Source organism: Lathamus discolor, chromosome 2 (genome assembly GCF_037157495.1).
Source record: "Lathamus discolor isolate bLatDis1 chromosome 2, bLatDis1.hap1, whole genome shotgun sequence".
NCBI lineage: Eukaryota > Metazoa > Chordata > Aves > Psittaciformes > Psittacidae > Lathamus > Lathamus discolor.
In genome coordinates this window covers 142,060,936-142,085,207 of record NC_088885.1, presented here as the reverse complement: position 1 = coordinate 142,085,207, position 24,272 = coordinate 142,060,936, and positions in this window count along the sequence as shown.

Below are 24,272 nucleotides of genomic sequence, written 5' to 3'. Positions count from 1 at the left end.
TTAACACAGACATGCACTGTGAAGGAAAGGAAAGATGACTTAAGTTGACGAACTATGACTGCTACATATTTCTCAAAAGTGAAAGAATAAACCTTAGAAAAAACACTCAGTTCTCACTTCTCCCATGGTGTGGACAGATTAATGCACCTACAACTGGGAAAGCTTCAAGACAGAATTGTGGAAATGCTTCCAAAGAAGTGCATATGAATTCAGACAGTGCTTATAGTCCTTTATGACTCAGTGGTATGATGCTTCATCACGAGTCCCGTGCTTAGGGAGTGATGACAGAAAATATTCTAGCATCCAGAAGCATCCAAATACCAAATGGATCTTATTTTTACCATCTGAAACAATAGTTTCATTCAACAATGAAAAATGGAGTTTTGTCTTAAATCAATAGTGAAGTACACTATTACAAATCACAAAAGTGGAAAAAGTGTGAAAATAACCCAAAGTGATGAAGCAAAGCAAAGCAAAGCAATGTTGTAAAAAAAGGTTATATCAAGCTAAACAAAGTGTTAAATTTCTTGTGCTGCCTTAGGCCATGCGGTGTTTTCCTTATGGGTAGGCTCACAATCAAGGCCATGAAAACAGCAAAGGTTGCAACTTCCAGATCTGGTGAAATCTGGTGATTTATAGTGGAAACACTAACTACTCCACACGACTGCCCCAGGAGCTGGGTATTCTGCTTCATATCATGCAATACCCCAGTATGACATCATACCTTCCAGCAGATGAACTACATCATATGGGGACCTCATGCATGTCTACACTGTGCTTAGCTCCTTGGAACTCTGAGGTAGTGGTCACCTGGCTACCTTATTCTGCAGCTTTCCTTTGGAGAAAAATCAGCTAGAGCCTTTCAAATCTAAACATGAGGGCAGCTCCGTGGATAGTTGATTAGCAACTGTTCCCAAAAGACAGGATGGGCTAGTCTGCACTTTGGATCCTGCTTAGTGTAGTCCTAGAACACTATTGCAAATAACCACACATTCCTTTCTGTCGTACCCCAGAGCCTGGAGCACATACCTTAAGATTCATGTAATGAAATCACCACTCAAGCAGACTGAAGTACAACCCAGGCATTATTGGGAAAACACATAAAAAATAACAACTTGCAGGGCCACCATGTGAGGTTCACAAAAGTCAAATGCTATGGATGTGACCGGTCTGTTTCAGAGTACAGTAGCCCTCAAAAACATGGATGTGACCATCAGTCACCAGATGGTCCCTGAGCCAGGCATTGTGGTGGACAGCAGACACATTTCTCAGCATAAATGTACTAAAAGCAACTTAGTTTCTTTACAGGAAAATCCTTGATACCAGAGAAGTTATGCGAGGAGAGCTAGGTGGATTAAGCTTGGATCAGAAGTCTCAGTGAAGGAAAGTGAAGGCTATTTAATGGTTATGTCAACAGGCACAGCAGTGCAAAGGAGACAGAAGAGCCACTTCCAGATAAGCTAGCCAGCTTCCTAGAGAACCAGTACATGCCTGTCAATGGACTGCTTAGGTAGCCCCTTGAACCTGAGCTACTGTAGAGAGAACTCCTACAGAGGTCTCATATATAGAGGTCTCCTGTATAGAGGAACATCAGCCATATAGTGATGTGCCAAGGTCTAGTAAGCTAAGCTACATATCATGGCAATGACTCTGGTGCCAGGTAGCTAAAAATTGTCATCTCTAGCACCATGATACCAGCCTGGAAGCCTGTGAATACAGGGTAAAGAATACTGAGGGTACAAGTCTGGAAGCCTGTGAATAATAGGGTGAAGAATATCCCTTCCCACAGTAGATGGAAAGTGAGCATCCATCAGGTTTACTGACACCTTTTGGGTGACAACGTGTTAGATGTTTCAACTACAACAGAACAAATGGCTTAATAAAGAGATTTATTCAAATATTTACGTCTGTACTCTCACTGAGGACTGAGATTAAACCCTTTATCATTAACAAGTTTAATCCTGAAATGAGTGGGACATCTGCCTGAGTAATGATGGACTCCAAGCTACATTACCATGCACTTTTAGAGATAACAATGGCAGCTGCTGTGAAAGCAAGACCATTATTTGGCAAGAAATGAAATTAAACCATGTCAAAAATATTTAAAGCAACATATATTACTGTAATAACAAACCTTAATCACTCTATTGTGGTACCAGGAGGGATTTTGTTAACTCCCTCTGTAACAAATTTTATCAGTCCTACAATAAAAGTTTTAAAGATCATTCTAAAATGAAAATGAACCAAACCGTAACTTCTCCAGATTCTTCACAGCTACTCACCAAATATGATCTGCTATTTACCCCTGAACATATAGAGCTTAACATATAGATTGCTACTTTGAAAGTATCTGAAATTCAGCAGACATCTATTCTACTGCAGCATGAAAAACCCCTTTACGTTCTTCACTCTTCAGTTGCCAAAAAGAGGCAAGGGAGGGACAAAGGCAAAGAGAACAAGAAAACTGTTTTTGCAGAAACTTTAAAAAACAACATTGTTGTTCACTACAAGATCAAGGCTTGAGCTAGCCAGTACTTACACTTGTTTAACTTCCCCAGTGTGAACTTGCAATCAGTTAACGCAGATTCCCTGTGGCAAGCTGTGACTGAGCTTTACTCAGCAGGCACTGATGCGAGTCTCTCGTTTAGTATCAATTTTCATGAAATGTGCAAGACCTTAATAGTTCTGAGACCTCTAATCCTCAGTGAAATTTGGTTGAAACTGGCCACCAGGTTCAGAAATTACTAGAGGACTGTCAGACAAGCAGATGGATGGATGAACAGAAGAGCAGTATAATCAGGTAATTCGTCTTTCCTTATAAGAATGGCTTAAAAGAAAAAGAGATTGAAAGTAGGCTGTGAATCAAGGAAAAAGTTCCTACCGATGTTCCTCTCTGATTACCCAAGTCCTCCAAAGAAAGGGGTGGAAATGTCATCCCTTGAAACCTTTCAAACTTCACTTGACAAAGCATCTGTGAATATATAATAAATTACCCTGCAGGCAAGGCATTTTTATAGTGAATAATTAGGTATTTTCAGGAGAATTGGTAGATGATATACAGAGATGGTTCCTTGTTATCTCTCTCTTCATGGGAGCAAATATGCATACTTAATATACAGAAGTTTATAAAGATATAAAACAGTTTCTAAATTAAAATCTCCTTCAATAAGTTTTCTTAAGGTATGAACAAAATGTATCCTGGTTTCAGCTGGGATAGAGCTATTTTTCTCCCTAGTAGCTGCTGCAGTGCTGTGTTTTGGCTTTAGTCTGAGAACAATGCTGGTAACACACGGATGTTTCAGTTGTTGCTCAGTGGCATTCACCCCGATCAAGGACTTCACAGTGTCTCATGCTCTGCCAGTGAGGACAGGCAAAAGAAGCTGGGCGGAAGCAGAGCCAGGACACCTGACCCAAACTAGCCAAAGAGGTATTCCATGCCACAACACGTCATGCCTAGTATATGAACTGGGGGGGAGTCACCCTGAAGGGACTGATTGTTGTTCAGGTTAGGCTGGGTATTGGTTAGCAGGTGGTGAGCAACTGTATTGTGTATCGCCGTTTTTTTCTGAGCTTTCATTTCTTTTTGTGTTGTTTCCTATTACTATCAGTATTGTTATTCTTGGTATTGTTTCTATTATAATTATATTTTACTTAAATTATTAAACAGTTCTTAATCTAAACCTGTGGGCTTTACATTCTTTTGATTCTCCTCCGCATCCTGCTTGGGGAGGGGGAAAAAGGGAATTAGGGAGCAGCTGTGTGGTACTGAGTTACCAGCTAGGTTTAAACCATCACAAAATATCAAAATGGAAACCCTTAAGGTTCAAAAAGGATACTGTAGGCGTTAGACCAAAAATTTGTCACTGCTGGAGTCTATATCAAACTATCAATTCAGAGAAGTACAATGAAAATAATTGGGTTTACTTAACATTTGTATCTGAATGACTCATCCTCAAAGTCAGCCTGAGTGTCTAGTTGTATGTCCTTTGTCACCAATCATTCTAAGGAAAACCAGTCTTAACTATCTCCTCAAAGCGCATATGGCCAGTTTTATTGAAAAGAATGGACACTGGCAGTTAACAGAAATCTCTTTACCTGTACAGCTATCTGCCAATGTTCACCGTGTCTATACTTACAAATTTACCCTTTCCTCAGTCTCTCTGTCAGCACTGAGGAAACAAATTTCCTTATGACGAACCAAGTTCCAGTCGGTTTCCCCTCAGCATCTTTATTGTTAAGCAACACCTTCGTAGAAATTCTTCCTCTAACATTTGGAGTTGTGTTTCATTTCATTTCACAGACCTAACTACAGCAGTCTTCAACTGTTCCGAGCCCCACAGCATGCACAGACATATGGTGATGAGATTTGGTAATGTAAATGTAACATTCATTACAGGGGCACTGGCTGGGAGGTGGTGTTAAGATTCTGGGATCACAAAACCCAGAAGTATGACCACGCAGTTTATTGCAAAAAAACTCAGAAACATTCACTGGTATGTAAGCCCACAGAGCCATAATACATACGGGTTATATTATACAAATATTACTTTTCTTTTATAAAAATGGCAAAAAAAAAAAAAAATCTTGAATGCCATATCCATACATCAGCTCTGATTTTCACTGGTTTATTTTTATATTCAGCTTTTTACTACCAGCAAGGCCAAAGAGAGAAAGCAGGAAATAATACAGCACACACAAAAGGAAATCCCAGCTGACAGCTCACTGGTAAGCAAGAGAGAACATTCTCACTTTTAGGAGACTGTTAGATGGCTGTACAATGCTGTGGGGTTTCTGTGTGCTCACCTTAGTAGTGAGGACAGCTACTACTGCTTTCCTTAAACTAATGGAGTAGCTGAAAGATCAAGTTTAAAAGTGTAAAATTGCTCTTAAATTCTTATCTAAGTTAGCAGATTAAAAAAGTTTATCTTTTTAAATGTGAACAGCCAATCAAGTTCCTACAGAGGTCACTGAGCACTGCATGTTTTCAGCATCTTTAAAAGGAATTGGAAACTTGTAAGTCACATATATGCCCACAAGTGTAAGTCCAGTCCTGCTCAAGTCAATGGTAACCTGCCTTCAAACCTTGCCACTGATTGCTCATAGCCAAGATTTTACCAGCAGATTTTAAAACAGGCTTCACAGGTTACTGGAACCATATCCCCCTGGGTTGAGCGAGCCCTCAACTCCAAAAGTTGGTTCAATTTCAAAGCTTGACAGAAAGCTGTGTGAAAACACAGACCTGTCATTGAGAAGAGGACAGAAGAGCTCTACACAAGCAATCCATCCCCCCGTACAGGCATACTTCTTCCATGTCTGTCTGCATGGGCCAGGCACCGGGGCCAATGTGCTTTTGCACAGACTGCAAGTAATTTCCTTCTCTCCTGGCAGCACCTCATAAGAGCCAGCAACTGATGAGTGGACGACAGAAGGAATCCTGCTTGTGAACCATGCCAGACTTCTGACAATGTTTAACTGCCCATGTAAAGAAAAGTTTGGGGGATACGGAGACTTAGTTACAGTAAATTGTAATGAATCTTCCCATCCACATTGCCTATGGGGCCTTTAAGAAAAATTTGCTTTTCAGTGCAGCTGAAGAGAATTCACCAGTTTCCAGTTTCGTTATGTACATTTGGCAAACTGTTTAATGGGACTTGCAGCCTAAGGCCCAAGAGAACCACATGGGTTTGCCAACTTTTCTCTTAGGGACAACTTGGAGCATCACTACAGATTTTTCTCTTTCCGATCACAGTATTGCACAGATGTACTGACACCAGGAACTTTCAAAATAATTATTATCTGCAGCCTAAAGCCACGGGGGACACAGGGATGACAGCAGAATAACTGGAAAGATTAATGATGCCTCTTTGGAACAATATAATGTAACATGAAACGTAGATTAAAACAAAAGAGAAAATGAGGTGATTTTACTTGCAAAGTGATTTGAAAGTTGCCATTTCCTATCCTTCATTTCACCTATCCTTCATGTTGTCTTTTAGTTACCCAGTAATAGTTAGAATAATTCTTACCTGCATTCTCTGCACTTCAGTGAATTAAATCCCTCAATATTTATTTACAGAAGTTTTACCATTCTGTGCCATGAATAATTCTAAATCTAAGCTGCTAAGAACTAGTTCCTTCAGACAAAATTCTTACTGCTTTCCAGAAAGATCTGAAGGACTAGTGAATGGGGACAAGAAGTAATTTGACTTTCTGTCCTACTGAAACAATTATCAAATTTTTCTACTCCAGGCTCAATGTTAACATTAGAAAAAGCATGTCCAAAAATCACTCTTTTGAGAGAAGTTAGACTTAAGGTCAAACTCAGGATGTTGTAGCACATTAAACTGGGTTTCATAGTCAGCTACTAATTCTCAGGTTCAGGTCCAAGGCCTTGTTGGAACTCAGTCCTTCACCCTGGAGAAAACTCAGGGAAGACTTTATAGCAACCTTCCAGTACCTAAAGGAGGGCTAAAAAAATCTGGAGAGGGACTTTCTATAACAGCAAATAGTGATAGGACAAGGGGGAAGGTATTTAAACTGAAAGAAGGTAGATTATATATTAGGAAGAAATTCTTCACTGTGAGGGTGGTGAGGCACTGGAATAGGTTGCCCAGAGAAGACGTGGATGCCCCATCCCTGGCAGTGTTCAAGGACAGGTTGGACGGGGCTTGGAGCAATCTGGTCTAGTGGAAGGTGTCCCTTCGCGTGGCAGGGGGTTGGAAGTAGATGATCTTTAAGGTCCTTCCAAACATAAACCATCCTATGATTCTATGATTTGGCGTTCTTTCACTAATAAAACCCACCATGGTGATAGTGCCAACAGCCTTGATACTGGCTAAGGTGATTAGAGCATTTAAACTCATAAAGGATGTACAAGATGTAGTGTAGTGATAGATTTATTGCAGTGATGGGACAAGGGGTAACGGGTTAAAACTTAAACAGGGGAAGTTTAGATTGGATATAAGGAAGAAGTTCTTTACTGTAAGCGTGGTGAGGCACTGGAATGGGTTGCCAAAAGTTGTGAATGCTCAGCCCTGGCGGTGTTCAAGGCCAGGTTGGAAGAAGCCTTGGGTGACATGGTTTAACGGGACGTATCCCTGCCCATGGCAGGGGGTTGGAACTAGGTGATCTTAAGGTCCTTTCCAACCCTAACTATTCTAGGATTCTATGATTCTATGATGAACTGGATTCAGGACTGCTCTCCCATGTTTCCACAGTTAAGTTGCAGCTAAGTTGTACTTGAAGCAAGTAAGAGCTTCTTTGCAATTTGCTCTAAGTTCAAAATCACATTCCAACAAATCACCAAGGAGAGGACAAATATTAGTGCTGCTTTGGAAAAGGTTAACCTATGCCAGGATATACACTGGTCTGAAAATAAGAAGACACCTCGAAACACGTGTGGAGAAGCAGACAAAGAGCTTCCAAAATCAGAGAAAAAGTGAACCTCAAGATGATTCCTTCTTCTCTTTTGCTTGGGGTGACTGTGTGAGATGCTTGCTGTAAGCCTTGTGATAAACAGTTGGGATCTCTAGGAGATGAGACGCTCATCTCCAAGATGCTCAAACGCTGCAATGCTTTACAGAGTGTTAGACCTACTGCTTTACCTCAGAGTTCTGAAAGGCTTTCTGAAATACTCGTAAGTGTTCCCTATATAAATATTTCTGCTTTTCTACAAGCAGCACCAATCAAATATAACATGACAAATTCTTGCAAAAGTATAGCATAGAATTACACACCTGGCACTATCAGAGCTGCTTACAGATATATGCAGTTGGCACAAAAAATATGAGTAAATGTGTATTTCGTGTATGATTTGTTTTGTGTGTGTGCTTTCTTCTCTCAACCTATGACACAATTCCCTTTTTTACATGAATTGAAATACATCCTTAATTAGCATACCCTGAAGTTAGTTACTGCGCATTTGCAACACTGTTACAAAGATCTGCAGGAACAGAAGGACTTTTCTTTGCATAATTTTCAATTTGTCAAACTATCACATTTAATTCATGGATTTAACTGTGCATTAATCAGTCGTGTTCACACTTGTTCAGTGAGTAGTGCTATTAAAATTTATGAACCAGCTAATGTTTCAGTTATATCCTGATCCAGAGCCTATAACTGTCTCTCTTTCAAGCTAAGTGTAACTAATGTAAATAGGAAAATATACCATGCTATGAGCAGGAAAATCTGAAATAGAAACACACAGAATTGTATTCCAAGCTAATTTGAAGTCTATGATTAAAATCTGGAAAAGTGAATTTTATTTTAGTGAACTATGTTGTTGATTATAAGGCAGCATATTGAATCATCCCTTACATCCAAGCCTTCAGTTTTAGGAGTTGCCCAATCAGTATATAATTACACTTCTCTTAGCAAAGCTTAAAAGCATACTGAATTATGAAGGGTCAGAATAGCTAGTAATATGCATGCAAATATGAAGACACTTTGTAAGACAGCCTATTGGTGTTTTGTAGTTTGCAAAATAGGGTGTATTGTAAACTCTGGAACCTTACTATCTGCAAAATGTTCTGCTTTGGGCTGTTTCATACGAGCTTCTGTTATCAGCAGGCAGCCAGTCACCTTACTGGGTTTTCTATGAAAACCAGACAGTCCTTCCATTTATGTCAACATTGTGCAAATGAGTTTGAACATTTTTACTGAGGGATATCATTAAATTTTGTACCTATATATACACTTAAATATTTCAAAAATCTACCTCCTGTTATCCTCAGGCAAGGTAGAACAACACACAGATAAAAAGAAATCTTAACTTCTAAAACAGCAATAGCTAGAGACAGGGGTTTTTCAGCTCTGAGTATACAGCTATTGAAGATACTCTCAGTTTTTGTAGTAACAGCTGTGATTCCTATACATATTTTGCCAATGGGAGGACAAGCATTTTCCTCCAAATAACTACTCATGCTTCCAAGGGGCTGCATACAGCAACATACACATCCTTTTAAGGGAGCAGAAAACACCATCTCTGCTACAATCTTGACCTAAACCCAAAAGAGCAAGGCCCTTAGGATTGTGATTGCAAGCAACACTACCCACACCTTTCCCCTCAGTCGTGCACTTGATCTTTATTTCACCACTAAGGGAAAAGAAGTATGAACAAGTTCACTTCTGCTTTTGTATTTCTCATGATTTCAGCAGTTCCTAGTCTGATACATAGAAAGGTCTTGTTATGGATTGATTATAGGCTCGTTGCCAGAAAGATCAAATAAGGTATTTTAAGTTTCATCAACCATATGGATATGCCTTGTTTTTTTAGAGGACGTACTTTTCCCGATGATTTCCAGCATTTTAAAGTTCTACTATATTAAGCAGCATTTCTAATAATTTCAGATAAATTTAGGATGACTGTGAGACTGAGCAGGAAACTCACAGTAACTGTCCAAAACTGCTAAGTTCTTTGATGTTAGTTTTCTTTAACCTGTGTGATATTTTCAACTGTAGATACATTATTAATATGCAATTATTTTTAAAACAGTTTAAGGTTTGTTGCACAAGTAATTAGCTGCAATTAAACATTTCTTGAAGAAGCTGGTTTTGTCTTTGTGTCTCATGGCTGAATAGTAACAACAACAGCACCTTCCTGCCCCTCAACACACACACTGTGCTTTTGCAACTCTATCTTCAAGTTTTCCTTTTCTAGTTCTATTTGTTTTCTGCTGGACAAGAGATATAACACTTTACATTTTGCAGCTAGATATATACCTGATGGACTGGCCAACCTGAAAGTGTTGATCTACTTGGCTGCCAGGAAATCCAGATGAAAATCAAGTCTCTCATCCTCCGGCAGATGAGCAAATAGGTTCAGGGCCTGTCTTCAGTCCCTTAAATACTGCAGAAGATTTTCCCTTCTAGGATCTCTACTTTTAAAGTTGACAGAAATGCCCCACAGGTTACAAAAGGACTAACAGAGGTACCTGTGACATGACTGCAGAAGCCTTACTTCCTCAGTGAACTGGGTCAAAACCAACCTGCACCTCTCAAGTTACTACATGTGTAGCAATGGCTGTTGAATGCAAAGAATAACTATTCATCTGAGCAGTTAAGCTAAGGTTTTACCAGATCATGCTTACAGGAGGCAAAAGGAGGTGGCTCTAAGTTTTTTAACAATCCACTTATCCTCATCTACCTACCTCACAAATTTCCCTATTTCAAATCCCCTGAAGCCAGTGAAGCCAACTGCACAAAGCTCCATACGGGATGTCAGTTCAAAGCTCTGGCAAGGAATAACTTTATACACTTGAAAAATCCTCCTTCAAGTCCTCCTTATCCATATCTGAAGGAAGAGTGTGATGAATAGAACAAGATGTTTATCCCCTGTACAGTGTTACTGAAATGCATTTCGTTAATTTCTCCTAAAATAGAAAATTGCTCTGAAAATATTCTAAATTTTAGGTAAAAAAAATTAAAGTTAAAAAATTATAATAAAGCATACCACATAATGAAAAATAGCCCTTAAAATAAAGCCCCCAAAGCCTCTAGAGAAAAATATGTACATGTATGTTGACATTCACCACATATAATACTTAGAACGAGTGAGCTTAGGTATGTCAAAAAGTAGGAGCAGAAGATACTAGTGCTACAGAATCTAGACTATTATCTCCCAATGATCAGCAACAGAAAGAGCAGTTTCTTGTAAAACCAGTGCTGTGCTTGTTCGTATGCCATGTTAAGATATGGGCACAGTAACCATGAGTGCCACAAAGAAATGTTAGCAAAAATCTGCCGTTTCTATTATTTCACAGCAACTTCAGAGCACACAAAGAGCACAGGGTCGGTCCCACTGTCTTTGCGTTCTTTAGCAATGTCATCATTAACAATATCATCAAAGGAGATGCTGGCCTACTCAACTTCATTTCAGTCCCCAAAACATCTTTCTATGACTTTCAAAAGAGGTGGGCACAGTTTTATATGAATTATATTTCCCTTTTAGAATGATTTGCATTTTATGCCCAAGTTAAATACTACCAAAACCCCTAAGAGACACAAGATTTCCTAGAACCTACCTTCTGCCCTGCCTTTATTCAACAAAAACAATCCAGAGTAGTGGTGTACAAATGTAATAAACTAGGCTTTGGCAAGTTTTGCCCATCAGTTACATGTTTATTAATCTTTTTTTAAAGCAAAACAAGTATGCTCAATCAAAACTGAAGCTTGGAAACACTGCTAGGAAGGCTAGCTACTAAAAGGTTTACTACAGAAACACCACCAAAAAAACAGAATTCCTATCAAGTGGGAGAGAGCAAACATCCCATTAATTTCCACAGTTAATATGGACAGGTCAAAACAAACACTGTAGCATGTAAGTAATAACTGCTGATTTATTGCACGTTGCAAGCTCTTCTTGGAGGAACACAGAGAACAAAATATGCAAGCCAGTTGTATTTTTACTGACATATCAGCAAGACATAGGGATAACTCACTAGGGCCTCAGGAGTGTAGTCTCACCCGATGAGCAATACGTGATGCAGCACATGCACTTCAGGAATGGCTGTACATGTGCATAGCCTCCCCCATCCGCCTACTGCTGCATATGGCATCAAGACAAAACAGAGGGTGTTGGCAGAGGCAGAAGTTAAAGAGGAAACCACAGCCTCTCTACACAGCAGAGATAGCAACCCCTAGAAACAAGTGCATAGGCACAGGCCATCCACAGCAACAAATCTATGGTACAGAGCACACACACATCCAGCAGATGCAAACCTCCTCCCACACAAATGCAAAAACCTTCCAAATCCTTCCCACACTTGTTCTGTTTTGCTCAGGGAGCTCATGCTTCTCTTAGCAGACAAAACTTAAACCTACTGCTCTACTTACATATGATCACAAAGTAGTTTACTGTTAAGAGTAATACCTGAATGCATACACCCTTAGATTAATTACAAGATGAAAACTGAGCATCATTTGCTCTCACTTATGTAACTGCACACAAAGTATCTTTAACCTACATGGTGACAGCTATGACAATTATATTTTATTTAAAATATATGCCATTGCCTTTAGATTCAGATGTGCTCACAGTACTTGAAATGTCATGTAAGCATATTGTTGCTGTAATCATGCTGTGATTCCTGACTAAATTTCCTTAAAATGTGATGCATACAGTGAGAAGACTTCCCCCCATCCTCCAGGGATATATCAAATATCTCGGGAACATATTGCCCCAAGCAATAGTTCTTTTTGAGATCCATATACAACCATATGCCCCAGAGGTTTCACTATCCTCTGGATTTGTTCCCAGAATAATGTCAGGAAATTTCTGGGCCTTTCTGTGTAAGTAAGCTTTCCTAAAATACTCTTTGGGGATAGACTCTAGAAGCAGATGGATCACAAACATTAGAGCCCAGCAGGAAACAGATTATTAGTAAAGTCAGTATTTACACACTTGTACTTCCTTAGGACTTTTCCTCATGTTAAAAAGCAATGAGTTATTGCTGAAAAACTAACATCATCCCTTTTGGTCTTCTGAACAGTCTCAGTTGTGGCACCTAACTGTATTTGCCCGATATCTGCATCCTGCTTACCTTCATGATGCTACATGAATTTGTGCCTCATTTGACTAAATAAAGAATTAAATTTCACATCACATTCTCATCAGGTGAGAGCACCCAAATGATTCTTCAAAAAACAACATTGTCTCTTGTCCTTTTTCGAAAGAACAGCCCTTAGAGAGGTAGTGAGTGGGCTATTCCAGAAAATAAAGTGGCAAAAGACAGAAGTCATTGAAGAATCTCAAAGCCTATTAATTCCAGTTCCCTCGGGACATGTTTTGCTTGACATTAGAAAAGACAGATAGATGTGAAATACACTCTACTGCAGGTGAATGGGGAAGCATATTAAAAAGCACTACCATTTCTACTGGATTTCCCAGATCCTGGCCTCTGAATTAAGTTTTCTTCTATCTCACATGTAATGTTTATCAAAACTTTTGAACACTGAAAAGGATGAAATATAGTCACAGGAAAACAGACTGGCTAATATTTGGGGAATAGGTCTTTGATTCTTAAATCTTTCTAAAAGGCTGTAACAAAAAGTGATTTTTAAGAGTATTTCATATTAAAAGAAAATACTTTTTTACTCAAGTGGACTTAAACTTATGCTGTAACTACCATAATTTCATATCTACATCTGATGTAACTATGGATCAAAATTTACATGGAAACATTTGCTTGAACATAACTGCACTTACAAGCATTCTCCCCCACTAATATTTAAACTTCTACCTCAAAGTATTCCAAGACAAACCACTGATGTATAGCTAAACAACTTGGCAGGCAGGCAAAGCAGCATTTCAACAATTCTTCAACTTATTGTTGTCTCAGCACAAAAAAGCCCATACTCACTTTATGAAAAATATTACAACATCTCTAGGGTGTATAAAACAAACTGCTTTTAATGCAGCAGCTTTGGCTCATATTAAAAGCATGTGGAGATTAATTTCTTTCTTTTTGAAGGTAAAATGAGTTAACTCTGCCAACAGAAGAAAAGTTCTGATGTTCTTAAGCACTCCACAAGAACATCCAGACCTCAAAGTAATGTGTCAATGTAGACATTGTGTGGAACAATACACACCTAATATTTAAACTTTAGGTAACAGATTATTTTTCACAACCTTTCAGAATTTTCATTTTTAATTTCGTTCTACATAAGTGCTTTTCATAAACATTATTTTCAGGATATAACCATCCACTTTGATCTGGTATAAGAAGCAAAATGTCAATAAATAAATGCATTTTTGTACTGTTTTGCAAATGAATATTGAATAGAATACTGCCACCTTTTGGCTATGATCTGGACTTAAAAATGAGACTTCTCTGTAAAACTTTTATAAACATTAGATGTATAATAATTATTTTAAAGACTTCGTTATGTAAACAGGCTAACGCTATACTTACCGTGGTTGATGTAAGAATAAAACTTTTCATATTTAACTGCATAGCATTATCCTATTATTTCTTGATAATGAGCAAGCACTTACACAAGGGCTTTTGTCTTTAGCAGTAAAGACACAGGCATAGTTTAGACAGGAAGCTAATGGAATTACTACTTTACAATCATGGTAATTCCTCTATTACCTAGAGAAAAAAATACTTTTGTGCAACTCATACATTTGACTTCATAAATATTGATCACTAACTGATTCTCAGAAAATAATTACTGGAGAATTGTTGAGTCTAATATTAACATATAAGCACTTTAAAACACAGGTGAAAGGCACTAAGTCTTTCAGCAACCTCTAAAAGAAGGGCTCTAAAGTCTCTTACTGTGAACAAATGATGCCACTAGAAAAAGCAGTGCGGAAGAGTACAGGGTCTGAGATTTGAGTTAATCCCTAGCAAGTGTTCCAAGTCACTGCTAAGACATTCTCCTAACTGTGAGCTAATCAGCTTTCAATTTAATTAATTTATGCTAAATATATTAAAAAAGAAGGTTCGATCCATCTTTGGGGAGGAGTTTGCTGACTAAAAAGTTCAGGCAAAGCACTCCATTTTTTGTTTCAGTATTTGTTTTATGAATTGGGGTGACTGGCTGCCAAGTTACGTAGAAGGACCATCACTCACCTAACGGTTACTTTAAACCAGACCCTATAAACCTACAAGTTTACCTTGAATTCAACTGTCTAAACTCTCCAGTTTTGCTTTTTTAGAATACAGCTAGTAACTTGTTGAAAAATGCAAAGAAAACCCTAAATCCCCCTAATTTAAAAGAAGAAAGGGTCTTATCCCACCCACTCACTGTGAAATGCTAATGCCGTAGTTAAGCAGAACATGATTTTCAATTGTAAGCATTTTCATACAATCATACTTTAAAGAACACGTTAAAAAGCAATAACCACAAACCACAGTACTGTAAAGGCAGAGTTCTTGTATCAGCCTTTTTCCTAATATTGCAAATATTTTATACAGAAACTTTATTAAGCCATATCAGAGTTAAGCAGGGAGAATTCACTAGACTGGAAACTTAAGTTCCATTTACAAGTATATCTATTTGAAATATATACTGTCAAGAATATTTTGGAATTCCAAGACATCATTCGCATTTAGAGAAGAAAGAGCAGAATACACAATTAATATATTTTTAGCCACCAAAACACTAGTTTCCTCTTTCAGAACAATCCCACTTAAAATACCTGTGTTTTTCTGCAATTTTACATATAGACCACCCTAGTTTTCTGATTAAAACTGTGCAGGCTCATCTTGAAATTATTTATACAGAAAAATAATTCTTCATCATTAACGAGGTATATACACAATTTCACTTTAGACACTTTCTTTTCCACCTATCCTATTCAAAACTATTTTTACCAGAATAAACTGAAACGGACAATTGGCCATATTTACAAACTACCTGTACTTTGGAAACAAAATTTGAAGCAGTGTTTAACTTTGACAAATAACCTTCACTAACCTTTACAAATTTGCCTGTAGGTATAAAATGACAAATGACATTCACGGTGGGGCTTATTAGACTCCTAGAATATTGCTTTAATATGGTCCTTCAGGAAATACTATTTCAGATTGTATCAGCACTTCCATTTTTCAGGGCCTAATATCTCAGCTTGAAAAAATAACAAACCATAACAACCCAAAACACCCACATACACATTCCCTATGGGATGAAACTTAACACACAACATCATGAACAAACATTGTTTCAACAACTTAGAACATATTACAGTTTCATAACATTCTGTGCCTGTATGTAGCTTATGGTGCCTGTATTTTTGGAATAACAATACTGTAAAAGATTAGCACAGGCAACTGAAATGCTTTCAGTATTTTGGGAGGGGAAAGGAAAATTGGACTTAAAGTGATTTAGTATAGTAGAGAAAATGGCGTGCAGGGAATAACATTACCTATTACACTAATGCTCTGGTCTCGATCCTGTATCTGCCTCTGACCTTCTAAAATTCACTGAAATCAATTGATCCTTCCCACTGTCTTCAATCGGTTTGGATAAAACTTCCTAAGATTATATGTTGCCACAGCAGACTTCTCTACAAGGAAATGATACCGGACATTTAGACATACTAGTCTTCTTAGGCAAGAAAGGAATAATTATTGAGATCTAAGACATTGTATTCTGTTGACTGAAAACACAAATACAAATTGTGTAGATCAATATTGTATTATGTGTACACCAGTGAGAAAGGAAAGTCAGCTTTCTCTATACTTTCCTGGCTGAGGCTGCATTTAAAACAGGGATTCTGAAGCAGTTCATACCAGAAGAGCCAAATGCAGCATCTTAGTCAGTAGCTAATCTCCCTTTATTGTCAGAGAGAAGCCCATATCCACAGGGTGAATTTGATACTTTGACAGGAGTGCCTGTCAGCATTCCTCTTTACACTGCTTGTTCCTAAAGTAGCCATGTTCATTAGAGCATCTGCTAAAAACCTTAAGTGGTGGACTCAGTAGATAGCTGTTAATAACAAGTTCCTGTCTTTACTTCAGCTACTCCTTCATTCTCGTCACTGCAGGCTGCATCTTCCATTTTTTATCCACTTAACTTCCTTGTTATAAAATCATTCAAGATGCTCTTAAAACTAAATTTGTCAAGAGTGCAAACTGTTCAGGCCATACAGTACAACTGATTAACTGTGAGAAGAGAAGAGCTTGAAAACATGAGAACAGTTGGCTCTCAAAACCCTCAGCACAGAGCTGGTAACAAATCTATAAAGGGTGTCTCAGGGAAAAAATAAATCAAGCCCAAATCAAACTTTGCCTGCTCACTGCTGCCTATGTCCTATACCCTTCAGGAGTGTAAGAGTACCTCCTATCCACATGTGCTCTCCTTCGAATGCACTGAGTTCAGCTCACATTTTGTAGGGCGGCAGTCTCTCTACTGTTACAACTTCCTGCCTCTTTGGATGTGCCCGGATGGCTCTGCAAGCTCTGCGGTGTCTCTTAGGCCCAGCCTTCCAAATATCCAAACCCTGTCCGTACACCTGGATTCTATACCACAGGAAAAATGTGCTCTTCAATATGTAAAAAAGATGACAGGGTCCATATGAGGTACAGAACTCTTCATGAACATACAGATTACGTTTTCTTTTCTGTCCATAAGCTGCTTACTGTATTTTTTTCTGCCTTATCTATTTGTAATACTTCAACACAGTCCTGTTATACGACTTGTTCCAACATATGTTTTAGCTGTTGTTTCTGTTACCCATTTTCCATCCCTACTTGGATCTGCTGTACCATCTCCCAAACTGTACCCCACAAAAAATGTCCTTAGCTTATTCCTTGGAGCTGCCTTCGTGTATTTTATTATGTTCATATGATCTTCTAGTAATATTCTTGCACAACTTTATCTCATGTATCAATCACCCATTCTACATATTGTCCCACAATTATCACAATGAATGTAGGCTACTGCAGCTGTGGAAGAACAATGCCTTCAAATACAGCTCTCAAACAAAAGAAGAGAAATGAACATCTTCACCACAACCCCCGCCCCCGTGAGAAATTCTGCTTTCCACTGTCTTAGACTCATTACCGACTGGAGGCCCCTACAACAATTAAGTACTGCAAGAGACCAGAGTGAGGTCAGATCTTTTCCTCTTTCCATGGTCCTGCCACCAATCTATTGTGCTAGCTCTGAGTAAGTCTTTATCATCTCCCTGCTTCAATTTTCCTCCTCAACAAATGCGCCTACAATGTTATCCCTCCTGGAGAAGTTAATTTGAGATGAGTACAGGGAACACTAAGGCTGGAATGTTTTTCTCGTAGTTAGCATGGTGACTCAGTCCACTTCCCATGGACAAAGCCCGAGAACAGCGATGTCTTCTTTTTGTATTTTCATGCATCTTTGGTGCACTACTGTTGCAGGGAAAAAGGAGTTTAAACACTAGCAGGCAGGTGGTAACTGGATTACACCTGTGTGAATGTCTGAAACGGAACTTTTGAACTCTCAGGAAGACTGCTGCTTCCTACAGTCAACCCGTATGGTCTGGCTATGAAGTCTGATAAAACTGTGACTTGAAGAGTGGCACATCCAACTCCTCCAATTAATTCAGGGACAGAACCCCCAATTAGGAGGCTGATCACACATTGCGTTTCTACACATAGACTACTTGAGAAAACGGGAGGCTAGGGGCCTCAAAGAAGGGTTCCCTGAAAAAATGACATGGTTTTTGAGACAAGAAAGGGGCCTGGAAAGAAGGCAGTGAAAATCCCAGCTGAAGAAACGATCCTAGAGATCAAAGGGTCTGTATGGAAATGACTGGCAGGGGGTGCTCAGGGACCTTGGTCTGTAACACTTGAGGCCAGTAACTGCAAGCAGCAGCACACCATAATCCAACAACATCCAGCATTCCTGGACCACCAGTGACCTCCCTGCTGGGAAGGGAAGCCAAGACTTACTGACCATAATTCTGCAGGGGAGCAAGTATGTGTGAGATAATCTAGTAGGGTAAAAATTCTAATCCAATTGGCTCTCGAATAAACCCAAGATCCATTGTGGGCTGTTGGTTATTCTGCCTGCCCCATGAACAGTACAAGGTAATCCTGCAGCCTCTAACAGTCCCATCCTTTCTGAACAAATGCTATCTGTTTGACACTGATGCACAAGGCCATGAATGAATGAAACCAAATTGAATACAGCTTTCTTGCAGGGTTTGCCATGGTGACTGTGACCACTACAATGTCCTCCTGAAGACAGGTATAATAAAGGCATTCAAAGGTGAAATATCCTGCCTATATTCATATAACTCCAGATTGCCCTTAAATCTCCAGATTGACCTTAAATCTACACTATATACCCCAGAGGGCACCCACAGCAAAGGCATCTGGCACTACCTGCAAGCATTCACCACCACCCTTTTCCAAACTATTCCATTTCAAGAAATGCACCCATTTGCTACATTTGCTTAAAGTCTGCAACCTTTACACTGAAGCCCTTGTGAAACAAGTATCCTATTTTCTACTCATTAAAAGATTTTAAAAACATTTTAAAATACTAAAATTTGGAGGTAAGCATCTTAAGCTAGAACAGTTTCTAGCCCTGTCTCCTGAAAAATGAAGGGAGGAACAATTTTTTTAAAGCCACAGCCAGGCAAAAAAACCCCACCAAAACCAAAATTACCATATAACAGGAACAATGAAATGCATGGCTACAACCAGGTTTGTATCAAATTCAGATGGTTTTCAAACGATTGCTTCAAAAAGCCTGATGATGTAAATCTGTATCACCTTCAACTCAGATTCTCATGTACAATCATTCCACAAATATTTTTCATAACTGAGCCTAAACTGATGCAGCAGTCAAGAACAGAGAAAGAATATACAATAGGAGCTGCTTGCTGTTCATCAGCAAGTAGAGTTCTTTGTGTATGCAAACTTACAATATTCACTGCAAGTCATTGTGTGTACACCGATTATATTGGAACTTTTTCATAGTAACCTATTATGTTTCCCTAAATACTTCCTGGGGATATAACATTTAAAAGTATTTCCCACTAGGAAAATCTTCTCCCCCTCCCCCCCCATTTTATTTCCCCCTTTTTTTTTAATAAATCAAAGGAGCAACAACTTCAAGTTTCTTAACATATACTTTATTGTATCCTTTAAGATATAATGCTATTTTGAAAAAAAACTTTAGAACATGATTATTTTGAAAAGCCTTATTTGTTTCTCTGATCTCCAGATCAAGTATACTTGAACTCCAACATTTTTTCTCCAAACCCCTCTCCTGCAAACAACTTGGGAGTGGAAAGCAAAGCTGGTTTCTCTCATGCTCATCCATCATCACCAATAACAAAGATTTGAGATTAAATTATGCCCTTCCTCACTGATTCCAGTGCTCTGGGATAAAAAGATTTACTTATAATTTCCTTTACCTTGTTTTGTATATTTGAAGTATACTATGTCATACTTACAGAGCCAAATTCATTTATTCTGTAGCAATCCAACTAAGCTCACTGAAGTCTTCTGTAATTGCCAGATCTAGTTCTGACTCCTAACAGGCCTTTCAAATTTCTCTTGAAAGCATAGAATTGGACAAGCTGGTAACAGTGAAAATGCATTTGTTATTTTCAAATCAAATTATACTTTTTCCTAACTTGCATTGTTACCTGGACGAACAAAATCAAAATCCTAACACAGGATGGAAAGATAAAAGACTATTTGTGTGTAAAAGGTCTTCCCTCCATTCCTCTGACATGCTGCATTCTCTCTGTAAAGCAAAGCAGTAGATGAGGAACAGGCTCAAAGCCTCAAGTAATATGGTTTTCCTTGCAATTATAATTTTAACCCCAGTATGTATCAGTGTATTATGATACATCATGTATCCTTTAAGAGGATGTCAGCCAGAGACATCTATATGTATAAGATTCAACTTCTAAGCCTTTACTCTGACAGGTATCCTACCTTTGGAACCTATGAGAAAGGGAGTATTTCTCCCCACAAGTGGAATGGTCACATAATATCCCTTTTCCTTATGAAATAATTATCTCATTGCTTCCTCTGTTCTTCCATCACCTTTGTGGAAGGGGAAGAAGTATTTTATTTACTTGTTTTACAAACACCTATTTTGGTTGAAACCTTGAGAGAGAATGTATTAAAACTAACTTCTACTCAAATGCTCACTTCTCTATTCAAATTATTGCTGAAGCTTTCAACACAAAGTTCCATAAATTGTTTGTTTTGGTTTTTTTAAATAAGAGACGTATTTCCAAAAAGACAAAAAAAGTCACATTGAAGGCTGAGGATAGAGCATAACACCATTTCTTAGTAAAGTGTAACCTGGTAAGTATTTCTGCTTTCAGCTTTTTAATACAGTCATCCTTTCAAGTGATGAAAACCTGCTTATACAAGTTCCACTAGTACAAATGCAAAGTAGCTCCACTAATTTAATTATCATGCCATGAGACAAATTCTTTACTAATATCCTTGCACCAGAAAAAGGGTATCAAATAAGGTTTTAACGTGCTACTTCCATTTTGGACCCTTAGGTCTACTCCTTTTTTTTGTCCTCCAAATACTTTAAATAGCAGAACAACGTGGCAATCTTTTATTTTATGATGATTTAGCTAAATTATGAGATACAGTTAGTGTAAATTTGACTGCTATCAAAAATAGTTGACAGCAGTGAATTCTAGATGTCACATTTTTGATTTTAAGAAGTGTAAAAATATTTATGGAATGCAGGAATTACATTTTTTTCAGATATAAAAAAAGCTAAAAAAGAAAAAAAGACAAATGTAATTTCAGAATTATTAATACATACAAAATGAAAAAAAACAAGTTTCATAAGATGTGAACTGTATCTTCTGTGTCAAGGTTGTGGAAGAGGTTAATATGTTCCTTTTCCCTTTGATAATGTGAGACAGAAAAATATTTTAGTATGATTTCCTAGTGATAATTTAGTTCTAACAATTCAAAGAATGTTGGATCCCACTGCTGTGTTAACAGTAAGATGAATGGCAACCAATTATGTAAATCAATACTTTAGACAAAATTTCCTCCCATTTAAGAATTACAAAATCAAAAGACCAGAGCAAGAAATACTCCTGATGATTTCCTGAAGATATTTTTTTAGGTAATTCCCCCCAAATGGCTTTTATTTCATGAATCAAACTAGCAATCTTTAAGAATCTTATATACAGTGAACTGAAATTCCATAAGAGAAGCACTCCACTAGGTTGAAGCACTTCAGGTTCAAGTCTGGTCTATGTCAAAAATTTGGCTTAAGAGGTTACTACGCCTTGTAATTCCCAGTCAGGTGTTTGTGCAAGAGTTCACAATAAACTGCAATTTCCAGTTAATCAGTTAAGACTAGCTCAGACTGTTTTGCCATGAAAGCTTAGATATATTTGAGTAAAATTTTTACCAAGGGAGTTATAGCTATTTCACTAAATGATATAGCTAAAGCAGTTAGACAAGCTTCTTTCCCCAGAACAGTAGTCCTCAGAGTATATTCCACTATGGGACAGCTCCTCTTGGTACAGTATTATTTTAAGAGTCTTTCTGCTAAAAGGCTCTCCCTAGCTAGCTGTTTACACCTTTTCACTTATTACTGGACTTGTTTCTTGCAGATAGTCACTCACCAAACAGAACTGAGTACTGCACAGTACCTTGAATTCTTTAGCCTTTTGTACTGCTGAGGGCCTTCCACTGACAACTCCGTAGCCTAACTGCCATAAGGAGAACAATCAACAGCAAGTCTGAACAGGCCCTGGTGAAACCCACATAGTTATTATGGGAAAAGTATTAGAGACAGACAGCTTTTACCACTGGAGATGATGTATACCACCAGCAATATGTAGCTATCATATAGGTACCATTAAAACAAAGTAATATCTACAATTACTAATTAAACAGGGGAAGTTTAGATTGGATATAAGGAGGAAATTCTTTCCTGTTAGGGTGGTGAGGCACTGGAATCGGTTGCCCAGGGAGGTTGTGAGTGCTCCATCCCTGGCAGTATTCAAGGCCAGGCTGGAGGAAGAAGCCTTGGGTGGGATGGTTTAGTGTGAGGTGTCCCTGCCCATAGCAGGGGGGTTGGAACTAGATGATCTTGAGGTCCTTTCCAACCCTAACTATCCTATTCTATGATTCTACTATGGAAAATGTAGGGCTGTCTTGCAGATAAAAAGAGATTCTCTTCAACAGCTGATATTCTGAGTGTTACTAATACAAAACTTCATACACCACAGATTCATATTAAAGAGTTAATAACTCAGGGTCATGTGAAAAACCGACTTCATTCATCCTGCATACTTCCTTTTTTATTTTCCCTTATGGGACACCTTCTACAACTGTAATCATTGAGCTGCTCTGAAAACTTACCTCCAAAAACCATCCTGTCATGTCATGAATGGCTTAGTAGATGTACCATGTCCTTATTTCTTGTTTCCCATTTACAGTTAAAAATAACCAGGCAACTCTAAAACTAATGTGTACTAACAACTATACTCACTATTCAGCCTCTGCAGCTGCCATCTATAGTCTGTAGTTACATGATTCACTAAGCAAATTATTTATGCCTCTGCTTGGGGATGGAAAAGTTCCCTTGTGACAAAGGCTGCTGTCATGCTTTTTGTGAAGAGATGAGACTTGACTCACTAAAATCAACTGTATGTTCTGACAAAAACCAACAGAAAACTTACACAATATAAAAGCAAAAAGTACCTTTTAGATGTGTCAATGTTCTGGTGAGTTAACATCATGGTGAATCACAGAATCATAGAATTGTTTAGATTTGAAAAGACCTTTAAAATGATCCAGGTTGGACAGGGCTTTGAACAACCTGGTCTAGCATCAGGTGTCCCTGCTCATGGCAGGAGGATTGGAAGTAGATGAACTTAATGTCCTTTCCAACCCATTCTAAGATTCTACTAAATCCAGCTGTTACCCTTGCACTGCCAAGGCCACCACTAAACCATGTCCCTAAGCACCACATCTACACACCTTTTAAATATCTCCACAGATAGTGACTTCACCACTTCCCTGAGCAGCCTGTTCCAATGCTTCCTTACTCTGGCTACAAGAAATATCCAAGTCGTCATCCATATTACTGATTCCCCTGTTTCTGTTCCTAATCTCAACATTACATTTCCACCCTTGGTTGGATTTCACTGTGTGTATCGATAACTAGCTCTCCACCCTCCTTATTGCTTCTGATCTGTCATGTCCTCACCATGAAGAGCTCAGAAAAACGTCCAACACAAACCAACACTTAAAAAATTTTTCACTTGGTGCCAAAAACATTTTCCAGCTCCTCTCTATCAGATTAAATTAAGCCAAGTTCCCACACCAAGCACAAAGTAGTTGGACTCACACTTCAAAGCTACTCTGTAACATTTTTGGAGAAATTCACCACTTCAGACATCGAACTCTATTCAGCTGATATCACAAGAGACACATTATCTCTACTGAGCATTCGTTAACGCGCTGTACTAACTCCTTCACCCAGCCAGAGGCGGAGGCAGGCCCTGCCGCCACCACAGCGCGCACCAGGACGGGCCCTTACAACCGTCTCAAGCAGAAACCAGGCCAGGACCCAGCTCCGCCATTCCCTCCGCAACGACACAGCAAAGCCTCAGCTCCCTGCCAAAATCCCGTCCGCACCCCTCCGCCAGCCGAGCCGAGTCCAGCCCAGCCGGCCATCCAGTCCCACCGCCGCACCCAGCCCCGATCACATCACTGCTCCGACGCACGCCACCGCACCCCCTCCACACGGGACCGTGGAGAACAGAACGCGCATGCACAGCAGCCGCGCAGGCGCACAACCCATAAAAGCCGCGGCCGCCTTCCACC